The sequence below is a fragment of the Podarcis tiliguerta genome (genome assembly GCF_965153285.1).
Source record: "Podarcis tiliguerta genome assembly, chromosome: 4".
NCBI classification, from domain to species: Eukaryota; Metazoa; Chordata; class Lepidosauria; order Squamata; family Lacertidae; genus Podarcis; species Podarcis tiliguerta.
In genome coordinates this window covers 54,356,549-54,374,390 of record NC_139537.1, presented here as the reverse complement: position 1 = coordinate 54,374,390, position 17,842 = coordinate 54,356,549, and the positions used below count along the sequence as shown (strand labels likewise).

At 43.0% G+C, this 17,842-nt stretch overlaps 3 long non-coding RNA genes across 6 annotated transcripts in view; 1 reads left to right on the top strand and 2 right to left on the bottom strand.

The window, feature by feature from the left end:
* The window catches only part of LOC310676071, a 113,821-nt gene that overhangs the window by 62,137 nt on the left and 33,842 nt on the right, over nucleotides 1-17,842 (bottom strand). The window lies entirely within an intron of this gene.
* LOC310676733 lies at nucleotides 3,073-11,766 on the top strand. 4 transcript variants are annotated; one of them, XR_014510705.1, is made up of 4 exons: nucleotides 3,073-3,268; nucleotides 3,750-4,037; nucleotides 6,208-6,417; nucleotides 10,427-11,766. It is a non-coding gene; the product is annotated as an uncharacterized lncRNA (long non-coding RNA). The 4 variants fall into 4 exon arrangements; XR_014510706.1 differs by having other exon boundaries at nucleotides 6,208-6,429; XR_014510707.1 differs by having other exon boundaries at nucleotides 6,208-6,498.
* On the bottom strand, nucleotides 8,462-16,525 carry LOC310676734. Its single transcript, XR_014510709.1, has 2 exons — nucleotides 14,283-16,525; nucleotides 8,462-8,924 (listed from the first exon to the last, which is right to left on the bottom strand). It is a non-coding gene; the product is annotated as an uncharacterized lncRNA (long non-coding RNA).

Below are 17,842 nucleotides of genomic sequence, written 5' to 3'. Positions count from 1 at the left end.
TTTTGGTAGGCATTGGTTTTAGCAGGAGCAAGGCTGACAATTGCTTATATTTCAGAGGTTCAGGAGATGCTCAAGAATCTTTGCTTGTTTATGTAGATGACCTGATTTATACTTCAAAGACACAAGAACAAGTAAAAAAACTAGCCAAAGAGTTAAATAAACACTTCAAAGTTAAGAATCTTGGTGATGTGAAGGTCTATCTTGGTGTTCAGATAGATAGGACCAAAAATGGCAGTTTTCTACTGAATCAAAAAGGCAAGATATTGCAAATGTTGAAAAAGTTTGGCATGACGGAGTGTGCAGGTGTTAGAACACCAATGGAAATGGGTTTTGTAAAAGACAATGAGTTCAAGGATAGTGCTGAATTCAAGCGTGCTGAAATCTTTCAGTCAGCACTGGGAAGCTTACTTCATCTTTCGCAATGGAGTAGACCAGATATTGCTTACGCTGTTAACTTACTCAGCAGAGAAGCTTCAAAACCTAGTGTAAATGCATGGAAAGGAATTCAAAGAGTGTTAAGATATTTACAATACACCAAAGATTTTTGCCTTGAATTATCTTCGGAAGGACAAGCACAGATTACTTGTTGGGCAGATAGTGATTGGGCAAATTTAAAAGATAGAAAATCAGTGTCTGGCTGTGTAATAAAATTTGGTAACTCTCTGATTGGGTGGAGATCCAAGAAACAGAACCTGATTGCTTTGTCGTCAACAGAAGCTGAGTTCTGTGCCTTATCTGAGTTATGTAGAGATCTAGAATTTTACAAATGCTTGGCACAAGAGATGTATGAAAAGGCCATCACTCCAATCACTGTATGGGGTGATAATCAACCGTGTCTTAAGTTAGCACAAAATGGGCAGTTTAAAGGTCGTACAAAACATTTGGATATCCGCTTTCAAAATGTTTGTCAAACGGTAAAAGCAGGAATTGTTAAATTAAATTACTGTCCCAGTCATGAAAATCAAGCTGATGGTTTTACAAAACCACTTGGGTTTCAGCGGCATGAAAACTTTTGTGAAGAAATGGGTCTGAAGTAATTTTTTGTTTTTGTATTGCCAGCGAGAGGGGGTGTTAGGGTGTGAAACCTAAGACGCTGGCAAATTAACAATGTAATGTGACTTTAAGAAGTCAAGCTCGTTAAGTTGTTAAGTTGCTCAGTATATAAAGAGTGTTTGTTTTCTCTGCTTGTCTGGGGAGTGCTGGGCGTGAAGCAAAATGTCTGAAAGCTCCGGAGGTATTTCTGTTATCTTTCTGCAATAAACCTGTCTTTGGAAAGACAGGCTTCCCTGTGTCCTTATTTCTTTTGCTGCTGAGACTTTGGAGCTTGTACTGCAACAAGAATCTCTGCACTGGACTTAATTAATACTCTGCAAAGAAAGCTGTTGCTGGTGGCGCAGCGGAAGCGCTTACTGGACCAGTACACAGACTCTCTTATGTCGGTCCTTGGGAAGGAGGTGTGAGGGCTCTGGCAAGGTACCACAACCCTCCTGATTCCTTCCCAAAGCTTGGCAAGCACTAACTAGAGACTTTGGGGAGGAGGTGGGAGGACTCTGGGACCCTGTCCGAGCCATCACACCTCCTTTCCAAAGAAGCGCTTTGGGATGGAAGAAGGAAGTTACCAGAGGGAAATAAGCCCAAGAAAACTAATTTAGCATCCTAGCCTAAAAACACTGCTTTCTTTGCCTTGTCCCATTCTGGCAGACAAGAAAGGAGATTCTTAGTCAGCTATTTTCTTTCTTTACACCTTTTGAAACCTCAACTACATTTCCAACCACAGGCTAATTCTTGCTTGGCACTGGAAAACAACCTGCTGATCTTCGTGTTGGCAGCGGTGCTTGCTCTATTGTATGTTGCTGTCATCAGTATGAAAGGAGTCGTGAAGACTGCTCTGAGGAGACTGCTGAAATGATGACTGCAGCTTCCTGAGAACCCTTTTAGCGTTCCCTCCCTCCACTATCTGAACGATGATCTTGGCCATCTGATTGTCCTTTTTACCCATTGTTGTCTTTTTAATTGTATAGATTGCTTGTTTTATGTTGCTATGGCCGTTGGCTAATGGGAATAAAGTTTATCTATCCACCTGGTTTTAGGTTTCATCTGTCTCCATTTTCTTGTTCTACGCTCACCTTTGCCATTTGGAGTAAGACTGACAGATCCTTTTAACACTGCTATGTTAAAAGAAATCCCAGGCAGTTCTTAAGATTCCAGTGCCACCCCCAATCCCGGCTATGAGTACCATTGTGCTCACTATTTCATTAGCAGAAGGACAAATAGAAAATGTGCAAAGAAACCGCAGCTCGAGGTAAGAGGCAATTCTGCTATTAACATCATTCATGTAAGAGCAAACATCTTGTGGCCAGGAGCATGTAAATGTGAAGAAGTGAGGAAGGCCCATTTTCTCCCCCCATCCTACCCAAGTAACCCCCCCCCCATCCAAATGAACAGCATCTATGGAATCGTGGCGCAATTGACTGCTGATTTTTATTTTTTTATTTTTTTGCTTGTAATACCTACATTTTCAGTTTATCTCCTCTCCTTCAGATACCTGTCCGTATATCTCAGGCCGGATAAGAGAATTTAAGATAAGGAATATTTGAAAGGAACAAACAACCATCCTTGTGGGGTGTTAGAGTGGGGGAGTGTGCAGCGGATACGCAGCTGTAGCTTTCGAAAAAGTCAGCTAAGCTGTTCAGTGGCGCAGCATTTGTCTGCCCAGCGATAGCCGTGAGAGAGAACAGTTTCTCCTTGACCTAGACGAGTGCTCTTGCATGCCATGTTGGCTGCAGTTTAAATGAGTAGGCTGATTACCTAAAATACCAGGCCATACTGGAGCAGACTGAGTCACACCCCTCTCCCCTCCTGCACTCTCCCCAGTGGAATTAAGGGGCTACAGTCAGAGCAGTCAGTGGCAGCTGCGGGGAGAGCGAGAAGTGTTTCATTTGCGTCAGTTTGCAGTGGAGCCTGACGGGGCTGCGTTCAGGGTGCTTTTAACTCTCTGTGACTGGCAGGTGCATGATGTCACAATGAGGTTAGCTATCTCGCAAGTAGATGGGGAGGGGGGAGGGAAATAATGACAAGGGAGACAATTTAGAATTTCAAGGAAAGGGATGCACATCAAAGCACCAGGCGACAGCTCAAATCGCACTGCAGAGACACAGACAGATCTGCAGGAGCTGAAGGCTCTTTTCTTACCATTTTTCTCCCCCATCTGCTTTTATTGTGCAGAAAAACTATCCGTAGGGGAGGTCTCTGTGGAGTGCAATTCTAGGTAAGGCTCATGCTGACCTTGGATAGGTCTTGTAAGGGCTGCATGCTTTAAAGGTGCAGTTGTTGCTGGGTTTTGTACAATACTGCAAAACTAAGGGAAGTAGTTAATTATAAATTCTAGCTGGGGCACCGAAGATGGTTTTAAAACATGTAGTTTTACAAAGATTCAGAGCCCCATGGAACTTTAACATTGCACAAGCTAAAAATAAATAAATGCCGATATAGCTATAGATTTTGGGTAACATACAGGATGGAGAGAGAGAAAATTCCTGTAATATGGGGTAGAGAAAAAGCTGAGTTTGCATGGTTAAGAATGCATGTGGTCTGACACCTCATTCTTTAGTTAAAAGTAGTTAAGATTACTTTAGTTTTTAAAAGCCATCATTGAGATGCTAGAAAACATCTGATATAACAGGAAAGATATATAACATGGCCACGAAATTGTACCACATCAGAATGGTTTTATTGATGTTGTTTCCTAGGAAACCATCCAAAGGCTGCAGTCCTGTGCTCGCTTACCTGGGGATGGAGTTAGTTCCTAAATCAGAGACTGGGAATTGCTATGCACCCCCAGATACTATTGGACTTTAACTCCCATCTGCCCCAGAAAGTATGAGCAGTGATCATGGATGGCAGCAATTATAGTCCAACAAAATATGGAGCGCCACCAGTTCCACTTGCCTGCCCTAAGGAAACATGGTTAGAGTCATGCTGCAAATGGCCTCTATCTGATTTCCTGGGAAGACAGCACTGACAAGCACTTGACACAGGTAGGTAGCCATGTTGGTCTGCAGTAGTCGAAACAAAATAAAAAAAATCCTTCCAGTAGCACCTTAAGGACCAACTAAGTTTGTTATTGGTATGTGCATGCACACAAAAGCTCATACCAATAACAAACTTAGTTGGTCTCTAAGGTGCTACTGGAAGGAATTTTTTCTATATTGTCCTTGACAGTTAGGAAGTATAGCATTCTTTTTGTTTAGTTTTCAGTGGGAGGGCAGAAAAGGGTGGGTGGATTGATATGAAACCACCCTAATCTTTCAATCAGTCTAAAAGCATTTCCAGAAGGTCACTATTTTCTGGTGGGATCCGATCCCTTATCAGCAAATTCATGTTGTGCAATTAAAGTTCATTTGGCACCCTTGGGCAACAAATGCGCTTCCTCCCAAAACTGACTTCTCGTGAGAGCCAGTGTGATGTAATGGTTAGTGTGGGAGACCAGGGTTCTCCCCACTCAGCCATGAAGCTCAGCCTTACCTGGTTCACAGGATTGTCGTGAGGATTAAATGAGGAGGGGAAGAACCTTGTACACCAACTTGAGCTCCTCCGAGAAAATAGTAGGATATAAATTCAATAAGTAAATAATAAGGACAGAAAATGAACTGGAAAGTGTGGGATAACTAATTTTTTATTGGGGAGTGGGTGGGAGATGCTGGGTTGAAATAAACGACAGACGAGTGACAAGCGTCATATGGGAGGCATCTGCCGAGCATGTCTCGGAGAGTCCCTTTTATTGAATATTACAGCATTGCCACATATGTGCTTGTTGCTGATTGGTTAACACAAATCATATGTAAGGGTTGCATATAGGCATTAATCATCAATAGGTTAAAGGTTGGGAAAGGGAACACAGAATTGGACAGGTATGAAAACCTCCTTATTAAACTATTACTAGTGATTGATATAGCAAAACCTAAAAGGGCATAACCATCGCATTCATAGATGTGGTCAACCATGCATTAAGAACAGGTCAGGGTACGATGTTTCATGAACTCAATGTGAACTGAACGTTCTAGGGTGGGTGAGGAAGGAATGCTTCAGCTCAGAGCGGTTTGCCAGACTCATATGCAGAAGCAAAACCTCCCATCAGGGAGAGAATAACAATATTACCTCCACACAAACAAATGAGAATTAATTCTCAGTAAGTGCAACTGATATCATCTAACCTCCCTGCAATCTTTGTGTGAACAAATCAGGATAGATTGGAAGCAACTTATGTTCCAAAGTGGGGGAGAGAAACTGTAAGACACAGATGGTTATTCACTACCAGCACAACTTGGCTGCTGTTTCAAGAAGGCCAGCATGAATGCTAATGGTCCATGTCACAGAAATCACCACCACAGAACTTGGACCAATGTCTTCACTCATTTCGTTTTAGTTATCTGAGGGCACCAGCATTATGAACCACTAACGTAGGGTGAATTTTTACTCACGATATATTATGCAATTACTGACACCCTAGATTACTGGCAAATCAGTTTGACCTACTTTGAATTCAAGCTCGCATCATCAGCTCCCATGGTCATTTCTGGTATCTTGAAGGCCCTTTTCCTTTGAAATTTATTTATTAGTTACGTTAGTCTGACAACAACCTTGTGAAGTAGGTTAGACTGTAAGGAAAAGACTGTTGCCCCAGGTCACCCTGTGAGCTTCGGAGCTGACAGCAAATGCAAATTGTACTTTTAAAACCTGGATTCAAAAGTTACTTAAAGTTTAATGACCCCCCCCCCCCCACTGAAAAAGACAAAGAGTCTTGAGGTACCTTAAAGACTAACAAATTTATTATGTGAAATAGAGCCCACCTCATCAGATGCATGAAGTGTAATAGTCTGTAATACCACTATTGGGAAGGAGAACTGTGTTAATTCTGCATACACTTAAGCTGTAATAGAATTATCACAGACAGTACTTTTTGCATTTCATTGCCCTTCAGTTCCAGGCAAATGCACACCAAACATTTAAAGCATATTTTAAAAACAGGGCTTACCTCAAAGAATGCTTGGAACTGTAGTTCGTTAAGGGTGTTGGGAATTGTAGCTCTGCAAGGGGTTAAATACAGATCCCAGGAGTCTTTCAAGGAAGTCATGTGTTTAAAATGTATGGTGTGAATGTGACGACCTGCATTTCCCCACTTTGCATATTTCCCCATGTATATTTCAGCTGACCACGTCAACTGAAGATAATGCTTCATTCATCCGATGGACTTCAGAAAGACTTGTGCAACAATAAATTTGTTCATTTTTAAGGTCTCGTGGGATTCTTTGTGACTTTTGCTGCAAATTACTAACACGGAGCTACTCCTCTACAAAACGTATAACCATGTCAGCTGGAAATGACACGAGTGCATTTGAGCAGGCAGGTTTCCCTGAGGTAAACATGGAGGTGAGGGAAGAGATTTTCTGAGCTACTGCTTCAGTGTGTGCCATGGATTAAACCCCAGGGCACTTCAAGGTGTGTGCATGTTTGACAGTACTGAATATTGCAATTTAAACTGGGGTTCTATCTTAAAAAACCAACAACACAAAAAACAAACCCTGAAGGTTAAATGGTAAAATGTGAATTGGCTCTGAGTGGGGCTTTGAACCTGGCTTTCCTATAGCCAAACGCAACATTCCAGCCTCTAAACCACACCAGTTTCTAAAAATATTGGTTCGCCTGCATTGAGGAGAAAAAGAAGAGATATGGCTGGCTCCACAAGCTGAAAAGAATTAACATGTTGCAATGACCTGCTCAGACCCAGGTGAGTGAGCTGGTCTTTTATTAAGTGAAGTGGCAGCCCAGAGTGGTTTTTCTCTCAGACCAGAGAACTCTGTGAAAAATGTCTTTGTGTTGGAGGAGGTCTTTTTTCGTTCGTGCCTCTGTGGTCTGACAGGCACAACCCTCAAAAAGAGGCATTTTTTTTCTTTTGTCCTGAATGTATGGCTTGTAAACACTACATTTTGTAGTCTGGCAATTTAAAAGGAACCAGAAGGAATGAAGACTTTGTTCATTTTGATTACATTATTCCTTTAGACCCAGGATGTCAAGCAGTGTGACAGGGTCAAAAGAAACAAAGCTATTTTTGTCACTGAAGCACAGGCGATACAACATTTTATCTGTCAGATAAGAATATCTTTTCTTTCAGCTAGAACATACTGCTGTCACTTTGTTGAACCTTTTCTATACTTCATTTGACTGCTCCTGAAATGCAGTTTTCTTTAACAGCCCTTTTTGCCCTGTTTTGCCCTAAAAGAGTGGGTGAAAGCCTTAAGAAATTTAAAAACGGGATTCTCCCTACAACAGAGTTGGAAATGTGTGTGATCAATGAAGAAGAACTTTGGAATTGCAAACAGCTAAGCAAGTTGCACAGGAATCAGATGTGCTTCTCAGCTTTTTGTCTAAGGCTGCATTCGCATGGCAGTTTATTCCATTTTCCGGACGTCTTCCTAACTGTTAATCTCTGCATTATACCTGAGCTTTCACAAAATATAAAATAAATACAGTAGAATGTAGTGCCAGTTTGGTGCTCATTTCCATACTATTTGCTTCCAGAAAAGAAAAATCTATTTGCAGCCGACACCCAGCATTTGCAGCCTGAGGAGGCTGCCTCATTTTACCTAATGATAGGGCCTGCCCTCCCATTTGCCTCCACATTTCCTTGAAGATAGTGACTATTGGCCAACAGGTGAAGCTTTGAGAACCAAATGAAACTCACTGCCCATACTGCTTTGCTTGCAGGAGGTGCCAGTTTCTGGCGTCTCCTGGTAGGGTGGGGAATGTCCCCAGTCTGAAAGCCTTATGAGCTACATTGGATCTCAGTCTATGTGGACAATACTGAGCTAAAGGGATTCAAAGTCTCACTCTGTATAAGGCAGCTTTCTATGTTTAATGTTCCTACTTTGTCTACTCACGGCTTCCGTGTGTGGCAGATGATATTTTGAAAACACCAGCACTGAATGGGAAACTGCAAGAAAATGTTACTTGCTAATGCTTAGGTTGTTCAATGTGGCAAATAGCAACAGATCAAGTGATCTATGAATCAAGTGAAAAATCAAACATTTTTTTAGAGATGAAAGAGTATCAGGAAATAAGAGGAAATCATAAAAGCTGATAATGTCTGTCAGCTGCAATTTGTAGCTCAGTGGGTCCTTGATGACGACGAGTCCCAATGGAGATAATTTGAGCAGTTTTATTTTGAGACACCACTGAAATACATATTATGGTTTCTAGGAGATGGAGACTGATAATTAAAATAGCTTTGATTTTGAAGATTTGGGATAGATACAGTGGTTTTGGGATATGGAATTTTAATCAAGGAAATTTAACTGGCAACTTTAGCAACGAGGGAAAATAATCAATAATTAAATTTAACGATCTGTTTCTGGAGGGGGAGCTGTTTTGTTACTCAAAAGAAACAACTAGAGGACAAATATAGTAAACAGGCAGTTGATATATGAGTTATTCCAGCTTGTACATGTTTAAATACGATGATGAAACAATGAGTTGAAAGAATCCCAAAAGGATAAGCTATATAAAAGACTGGGGGAAACAACAGGGGACACTAGTCACTGAGGTATGCTGGAATTTCGCCTGAACCAGATGATTACACCAAGTATCTGATGTTGCGCTAAGAAACAACAACAACAAAATCAGGACAGTTTTGAAATCAGTGGGTAACATTAGTGCCATTTCAAAAGGTTCAGTCTACCATCTTGATTCAAAATGGTGTCCGATTGTATCCCAACATAGACAAAAACCTGCTCCTTGATGCCAGGAACCATCATGTCAAATTTGCTTGTAGTATCTTGAGAGGCGTTCAGATACATTGCAAAATGTATAGCAGAAGATGAGGGTCCTACTAAAGGATGCTGTTGAGATCATTTTACACCTCTTGGAGGCTAAAGGAGAAGACAGAGAGAGGGAGACGTGGATGTTTGGGTTAGAAACTGTGTTGGTAATGAAAGACATTTATTTGCCTTTGAATGAATTTTCAGTCGGTTGAAACCAACTGCCCCAACCCGTCTCCCATTCTTGCCTTCTAACATTCTTCCATTGGCTAAGGCATAGCTGTCAACTTACAGATTTTAAAATAAGGGACCAGCAGCTTTGAAAATAAGGGACCAGCAGCCAAAATAAGGGGCCTGCAGCCTCAACTGTTCCAGGCACTCCAGTCTTCCTGTCCTCCTGCAGTCTGGTCAAACTCATGCTAGTAGCTTCGAGAACACTGTCCAACCAACTTTGTAACCAGAGTTTCAACTGAATAGAATCTGAATCACATGCACCACAAGGCCTATGCAGCCTAAACTTAGGATGGCTTCCCGGCCTGGCTTTGCACTGCAAAGTTTGCAGCAGCATATGCAACAAAATGGTGTCCAGCATTCAAAAAACTCCTCAGCTTGCATTAACTAGCCACACACAAGGCATGCAAGCTCCACCCCCCAGTCATTCTTAGACTTCTTATTGGGTGAGCAACAGAGCCAAGCAACACAGTTGGAGCCTCCCTCCCCACTGGCCGGCAGGGAGGGAGGGAGGGAGGGAGAGGAGCTGCTTCCTTTGAAAATTTAAGGGACATCATTTAAGGGACATTTAAGGGACATCCATCAATTAGGGACAGCAGCGGGACATGGTGCTGGAATAAGGGACACTTGACAGCTATGGGCTAAGGATATATAAATTATAGAATATTTACACTGTTATGTAAACAAGGATGATATATTTAAAAATATTTTTAAAATGCACATTGACGTCATCCAGATATTTGGAATGTGGATGGAGCAACTTCTGCAAAATCTTGCTGCATTTTTAAGAGGATGAGCAGGGCCATCCCTTCCATTAGGCATAATGAGGCAACTGCCTCATGCAGCAGATTTTCTGGGACAGAAGTAAGAGTCCCTGGCTATTCTTCCTGAGCAACCAGCCATTCCCTTCTGTTGCCACATAGCCTCCTCGCCCCCTGCAGTGTGTCTTGCTGCTTCAAGTGTGGTGGAGGATGCTATCCATTCACCAGTGTTGAAGTAAGATTCAGTTCCCAGTCCAGTCAACTACCATACATGGAATTTTGTGGGGGGAGGGGTACCATCTTGCATTTTTCTTTTGGCAAGAAACTGTTTCGGGCTGGCCATGGGTTTGGATGAGCCAACTACAGCACAGATGCCACATGTAACACTAATAGCATCAATTTTGTGGCATGCCTGGATGAGAACAGGATACCTCATGGGCCTGGTCAGAGTCAGCCTTAAAGACCTGCCTGTCTGCCTCTGCCTGTTCCAGCCTGCTTTTCGCAGAATAGGTTTGTCCATTAGGAGCTGTATCTAGCCAGACAACAAAGAGAGAGAAAATGCAATTTCAAAGTCGTTTGTTAACATGTCACTGAACTAACCAAATGTTTTGTTTTTCCCAGGGCCGACAAAATGGGGAAGAAGCTGGCACAAATTGCCGGGGCCCATTAGTCTGGAAAGGGGCTCAGGGCCTGACTGCCTTGCATTTGTTTTATGTAATCCTTAGCAAAATATATGTTTCCTGTTCAATGCACAAACAATTCTGAAGAACAGCTTGCGAACTTGTGCCGCGAACCAAGCGTTTCCGAATATTTATACTCTACACGAACATTCACGTCTCATCTTATTACGCACAGTGATATTTGTATGTTTTTGTAACTGAACACTTTAGCTTAACCTTTGCATTTGGGGGGACGTTTTTGGTTGGAGAACTGCATTGCAAAATCCAGAGAACAAATACATGCACTAAACTTTGTTTTTATTTGGAATAGATGCAAAAGTCCAGGGATGTCCCCACTCATAGCTATTTGTTACAAATATGAATGAGCTGATGCCACTCTTTGGGGTGATTTACAACAATGGGTGGTATAATGGTATAATGGATGGTATAATGATTTGATTGGATGGAAGAATCTTTTTAAAAACAGGATTTTTAAATCATATGAAGAAACAAGCAAAGAGATAGTAGTAGTAGTAGTAGTAATATTAAAATTTATTTATACCCCACCCTCCCTGGCCAGGACCAGGCTCAGGGCGGCTAACATCAAAGTATGATACATTAAAAACATAAATCAAACAATCAATTAAATTACAGCTTAAAATCACATTTGGAGCAGAATCAGGTGGCAACCCACGGATTATAACTATAGGGGATAGGAACATTGAGTGGGACAATACTGACCATCTTTATTTCAATACTTCCAAGTCAGATTACCCCATGCTTGTTGATAAAAATTGGCCTTTTAAAGAAAGCAGAACTTAAAAGCTTAATGATAAAAGCACTGAAACAGAAATTACTGAGAAATATATATAATATTTTTATGATCATGGATTTATTTAAAAATCAACATATCAACCCAGATTTATTTAAACATGTTAGACCAGATGGAATGAGGGAAGATATTCCTGAAGAAGTATGGAATTGGGTCTGGCAGAGCTTTCCACAGCAGACTGTGAGCACAAGGCTTTGAAAGAAAGCTTTTATAAATTAATATTTTGCTGGTATTTAACACCCACAAGACTCAATCGCAGAACCAGCCCACCCATAGAACGGGCTGAGGCACTAGCCTCAGGCAGCGCCCACCAAGGGGTGCCACCCCATTCCACCTCCTGCCTTCCCATAGGGGCGGAAGAAGGGGTGTGTGGTGGGGGCGGCCCTCCCCTGGATGTCACCACTGAGGGGAAAGACAAAATGCTGGGCAGCACTCACCATGGGGCCTGCAGTGCGCCTGAGCCACGCGTCTCTCCTGAGAGTGATGTGGTGGCTTGAGTGCCCGCTGGCTCCGTGCTGCCCCAAACAGTCTGCCGGCAGCTGAGTGGCAGCAGGCAGGCAGACTCCTCCGAGGCCCCGCGGAGCATCCTGCCCCAGCTGGTCCCGCCCTGTGGGCAGCTGTCCCTACACCTGCGGGTGGCTGGCCCCGCCCCCAGGCCACCCCAGGCGCCCAATCGGTTTGCTCTGCCACTGCCTCCCCTCCTGCTGAGTTGGATTCTTGAGGAGAAGCTCTTACAGAGTTTGCTCCTCTGTTGTGGGGACAGTAGCAGGGCATTTCTCCTTAGGGGCCAAAACGCCCCGCAGAACAGCCAGCACATGCTGACGACAAGGAACACATCATATTTCTATGTCTTTGTTATGTCCCAAAATAATGATCATTTGGGTGGGCAGAATAATTGAAACTGAAATTATAACAGGGTGCAGACTTTGGGCTAACTAGTTCAATAGATTACATGGAAATATGGTCTGGTCTTACCAGAGGTCATGAAGCTCACCATGCACCTTCTAACAGCCAGTCAGCTAGCAATAAATGGTGGAGGCGACGGACTCAAGGGCACCTACAGTAGACAATTGATTATTATAGTCATGGAAGCATTCCTATAGGGCAAAATTAACCAACATATTGAAACTGAAGAATAGCAGGCAATTTAATGACATATCAGTACAACAAGATGTAAGAAAATATCTGCCCAATTATATTGTTGGAAACGTTTTAAGGAACAATCTTTTTTAATGATGTCTCTGACCTTTTGCTGAGTTATACAGATGTGTTTATATTTATATTTTTATACTTAAGCATGTGGGATGTTTCTTTATATTTCACATTTGTTTTATGCTTTGGTGCACCATTTTTATTTTAAGCAAACTGAACCAAATTGCCTGCTCATTTGTAGCTCATGAAAGTGCCGATTGAGGACTGGGGTCATGCTTTTATTCCCTGACATCGTCTCTTTCCTTTGAACAGCTGTGTGTTGTGTGCAGTTTGGGTGGAAGGAGAAGCCAGGGTGTGAGCTTCTGCTTGCTATTAAGAGCTCGTTACAATCGGGAAACCAACATAATCAGGGATGTTGATTGGGAAATATCACATTTGCACCACATCTCAGGGGTCCAGATCATTTGAGAAGAACTCCAAGGGTTAGTCATTGAGGCCCAATGCTCTCATACCATACTCTTTTTCTTCCTCAGAAGCTGCTAAGATAATTCCCATCTCATGGCAAAGTCAATGTCTTTGATCTTCCTCCTTACAGCTGGGGATCTTAATGGAAGCTTCCCCCTTCTTTTTTGGAAATAGGAGGTCTTGGCCTTTATTCACTTTCCCGAAAAGTGAAAATAATCAATACAGCTTTAAGTAGTTATGTGCACTCTAGAGAGGGTTGAGAAAAAGGTGGTATGGCGTTTCTGTGCAGGCCCAATATGGTTACTGACCCATGAAAGAAGGTTTGTGGTTAGCTTGTTTATTTTTATGTTTTGTGGGCATGAAGTAACTTTGATGGTTCAGCAATGAATATTTCATCCCTTGTGGGAAAAATTCTTCTATGACCCTTTCCCCCTCAAACTCTGGATGGGGCATGAACCCACAGCCTTGCACAATGTTTCCAAGTCAGTTCTTTAGAACAGCAAAGCCTGCATTTACGCAGTTTTCTCACTCAGAGTGTCTGCGTTAGGCAATCTGTCCTACTGTGAAGCAGTGAGGCAGCTACCTTAGGCAGAAGATGCTGGGGGCAGCAAACGACAGGAAAGTATTGCATATCCTGCAACTGCCCCAATTAAATTGGGACATCCTGGTTCACAGAGCCCAAAAATGCATGTTTTGGGGTAAAACATGCAAAATTGTGACCTTGCGCAAGATCCGTGATCTTGCACAGATCACACGAGTTTCACGGGAGCAGGGCCAGAAATGCGAAGGTCCCAGTTGCCGCAGTCAAAAAAGAGAAAAAAATTCAAAGAGAGACACAAACCCAATTTCCCCTCCACCCGTAACTGCTGTAGTGGTTAGTGCCTGGTCTCAGTTTTGGGGCAAGGTTCAAGAAGATGACTCTTCTGTTACTGGAAAGAGCTGCTGTGACCTTCCTTCAGATACAGGTAATAGGAAACAGCTTGTCTCCATTTATTCCTGGCTCTGCAGTGCATCACGCCTAACTTAAGCTGCCATGTTCCATTATTGTGCTGCTCTGATGTGTTTCTTGTACCTCTGTCTGGAAGCTGGATGAGAATGCTAGTAAGTTAAAAGCTGAGGGCCACCCCTCTATGCTCCTTGAGTTGCCGCATTTCAAAGCAGACAGCCTTGCAGCTCAAAACCATATAGCAAGCATCCAGCTGAAAATAGATGTTCAAAACAAGAGGGGTGGGGGGTGATCCTAAGAACGCCTCAAGTAACTGAATGTTGCTGGTAGTTGACGGCTGTTTATGAGAGCAAGCATTCCAGTTTGAGAGAGGAGGAAGCTGTCTTGCTCAGACATCATGACAGAAACCACCATATTCCTGACCTCTTCCTCTTCAGGCAGCACAGCAAAGCTCTGTCTTCTTCCTGGCATATCCTTCGGTCACTCCAGGGAGTCACGATGCAGATTTTCCACTGGCGTCAAATGTGCACAGATTTATAACCTGGGGCTCATGAGAGCAGCTAAGGAAGAAAATGTTTTTTTAGATAACTGGCATACCTAAGAAATCATCTAATATGGGTCTTGATACTGAAAGGTCAACCATTTCCCAAAGGGCGTGAGAAATATTTGATTCCTTCAGCTGTGTGTATATAGTACTATATTATGTACACATAAGAAGTCACCTCTAGCTTAATAGCAACTTTTCCACTCCGAAAGTTAGAGATGGGTTGATGTTCTTAATCAGGCTGCTTCTTTTTTGGCCGGGGAGGGCGGGAGATGGCCAACTATTGTATTCTTCAGGCCATGCAATTATCCAGAGCATAGGAGCGGTGACGGAAGTGTGCACCAGCAGCCTCAGATGTGATCATACCTAATAAAGTAGGTGCCATGTAAGGGGATCCTAATAAATGGGGAGCACCCCAGAATTGTAACAAAGGGTTATATCCAACCCTGCACACCTGAAGTTTCTACAGAAGCAATGAGATTTCCCCTTCCTCTCTTCTCCCCACACACCGTCAAAACTAGGAAACAGCAGCATTTTATTGATCTCTTCGAAACAGCACCATTATTGATATGAATAAACACTTAAGATTGTGAGAACCTACTGGCCATCCACTTCTTTAAGCGGTGGACTGACCCCAAGAATAAGTAGAGACGAAACAGAAATGCTGCATTTCAGCACACATTTAAGAAATGAACAAACCTCTCTGCATTTGGTCTATGGAAATTGTCAGGTGCTGGTGGCTGTTGCTCATGAGTAACCAGGCAGGACTCCGACCTGTCTTTTACAGGTTTTATTGGTGAAAACTATTTACAGTGCAGTTCCACAAAGTTCATGTCCATCTTAGTCACTTGCAGAATTCGGGTTTCTCCCCCAACATAAGAACTTCGGCACCCCAAGCCTCCTCCTCCCCTCCTTGCGTTTCACCCCTCTGTGCAAGCTGGGCGAGGGAAGGGGCATGCCTCCCTCCTGGCCAGCCTGGCGAGGTGAGGCGCTGGGGCTCTCTGTAGCATCCTCGAGCCCTTTCCTCGCTTGCCTAGCACCTTCCCCCTCTTCTCCACTGGAGGGGTGGCTTTTCCCACCGCTGGAAGAGGAACTGCTCCTCAGGAGTTTTGGAGGCTCTCTGTATTCCAATGGCCCCCCTGCCTCCCTCCCTTGTTCCGATGGCAGTCCCCTGACAGAATCCCCTTTACTCAAATACCCTTCATAAAGTGAGTACATGTAGCTGCTATACAAAAAACCCCTGCCCCAGTGGTTATATATTGGTGCTCTCCTGATGCCTTCAGAGAGAATATCTCCACATAGGCCAATCTTGATAAATATTCAAAGATCGGATCTCTCTACAGGAGAATTTGCTGGCGTAAAAAAAAATAATCATTACGAAAGGAAAATCCATGTACGAATATGTAGTTTTTAGCATCACATGAACAGTTATTTCACCTATTTGCAAGTGTATCTCTGTACCACTGTATCATAAAATACCAGGGTGGTATACAACATTAAAATAAAAAACACTGTTAAAAACAATACAGGTAATCATTAAAGTGACATATGTGTAAACAACCACTTGGACTGGAGCTCTTAAAAAGCTATCAACGTTGCCTTCCGAAAAGATTCTTTTTCTTTTCACACCAATGCAGATGAGAAGCAGTATTGTGCATAAGGTGCGTTTCATGCTAGGCGCAAGACAGTTCCAATTACCTGGCTGCTATCGGTGGACAGAATGTGTTGCTGGTGATCGCTGAGCTTGGCTGCTAGCCGCCGCCAGGTGCTTTTCATTCATCCTAGAAGCACCGTCCCTCAAGCCCTCAGCACAGCAAGATGACAATTGCCACACAACTCCCCCATCACAGGCACATTCCCAAGGACCATCTTTCCTTAGGAATGAATTTGTTTCGAGAGCGATCAGGTGGCAAACAATGCACTCTGCCAGCTGGGATTTGCAGTTTCTGTACTTAGCTTTGGAGGTGAGGAATAAACCTTATACCCTCCTGGCAGCTTTTGCGTAAGCATGGATAGAACTGTTGAGCGCTATCTGGCAGTGCTAGTGGGAAACCAAAGATTTCTGTAGCTAGTCAAATCAGCCTTGAAATGTTATTGACTCTGCTAATGTTGCCAATATACAGGGCAGTGGTCAAATAAAATAAAATAAAATAGTTTTGTCACCAAACCTGTCCTGAAACCTGAGTGTGGTACTGATAATGCCAAGGTCACAGGTTCGATTCCCATACAGGCCAGCTGCATATTCCTGCATTGCAGAGGGTTGGACTAGATGATCCTTGGGAACTTTTCCAACTCTACAATTCTCTGATTCTATGAAACCCCCACAGATCTATAGAGGAATCAATGTGGAGGCCATGTTCTGTTTCTAAGTTGTGTTGCATTTTAATATCCCACTCTAAGCAGAGTTTCCAAAACTTGGGTTTCTAGCTGTTCTTGGACTACAACTCCCATCATCCTTAGCTGGCAGGACCAATGGTCAGGGCTGATGGGTACTGTAGTCCAAAAACAGATGGAGACCCAAATTTGGGAAATCCTAATCTAGAGTAATAGATGCACTGGGGGTTCTCTTTCTCTTTCCCTGTGAGAAGGAAAATGGTCCAAATGGGCCTCCTTTGTTTTTCTTTAAATAGGAACTACTGTAAATGCTGAAATACAATCTCTCCAGATGGCCTTGTTTGAATTATTCTCAGTTTTACAGAAGGAGTTTCCCTCCATTTTCTGTTTTCCTATCTCTACTTTATAGGAAGAAGTCTTCCTGAATGTGAACTGCCTTTAGCCAGCTCAGGGCAACTGTCCAGTGGGATTGTGTTATCCATTGCATCTGCTTCATAGAAGGCAGTGCTGTTGTGCCTTGGGTGGGGAACAGAACAAGGTGGTCTTGGGTTTCTGGCAAGTCTCTTTCTTTCTAAAAGCTACTTTCTAAGATTTTTAATCTGTGGGAACAGAAACCAGGAAATGGTTATCGTATCAACAGGTAGCCTGGTCTGCTCTACCAGAGACACTACGAGGTTGGTGTAGATAATATCCTCTCTTTCCTGCCTAAATTCAGGGGAATATATTTTCAATGCTCCTACACACACACACACACACACACACACACACACACACACACACCATGTTCAGGAGGCAGGGAGAGGAGAGAAAGTAGCTTCTCCTGTGTTGGGATAGTGGAGGCATCCCAGGCCACCTTCTTAGGCCAAGATTGATTAGAGGGACATGAAGTCTCCCTTATATTTGCTGCCAGGCAAAACAAAACCCTGCACATTTTGAGGGCAGATGTGCTTCCCTCAAAATACTACTTTCCTTCCAAGCTTTATTAAACAAATCTTCCATACCCTGGCCTTTGTTGCGTCCAGGATAACTGGTACACAGAATTGCCTTCCGCTGCAACGGTTATTAACTGCATCTTCAATTACATGCTCGGCTTGTGAAATCCCTG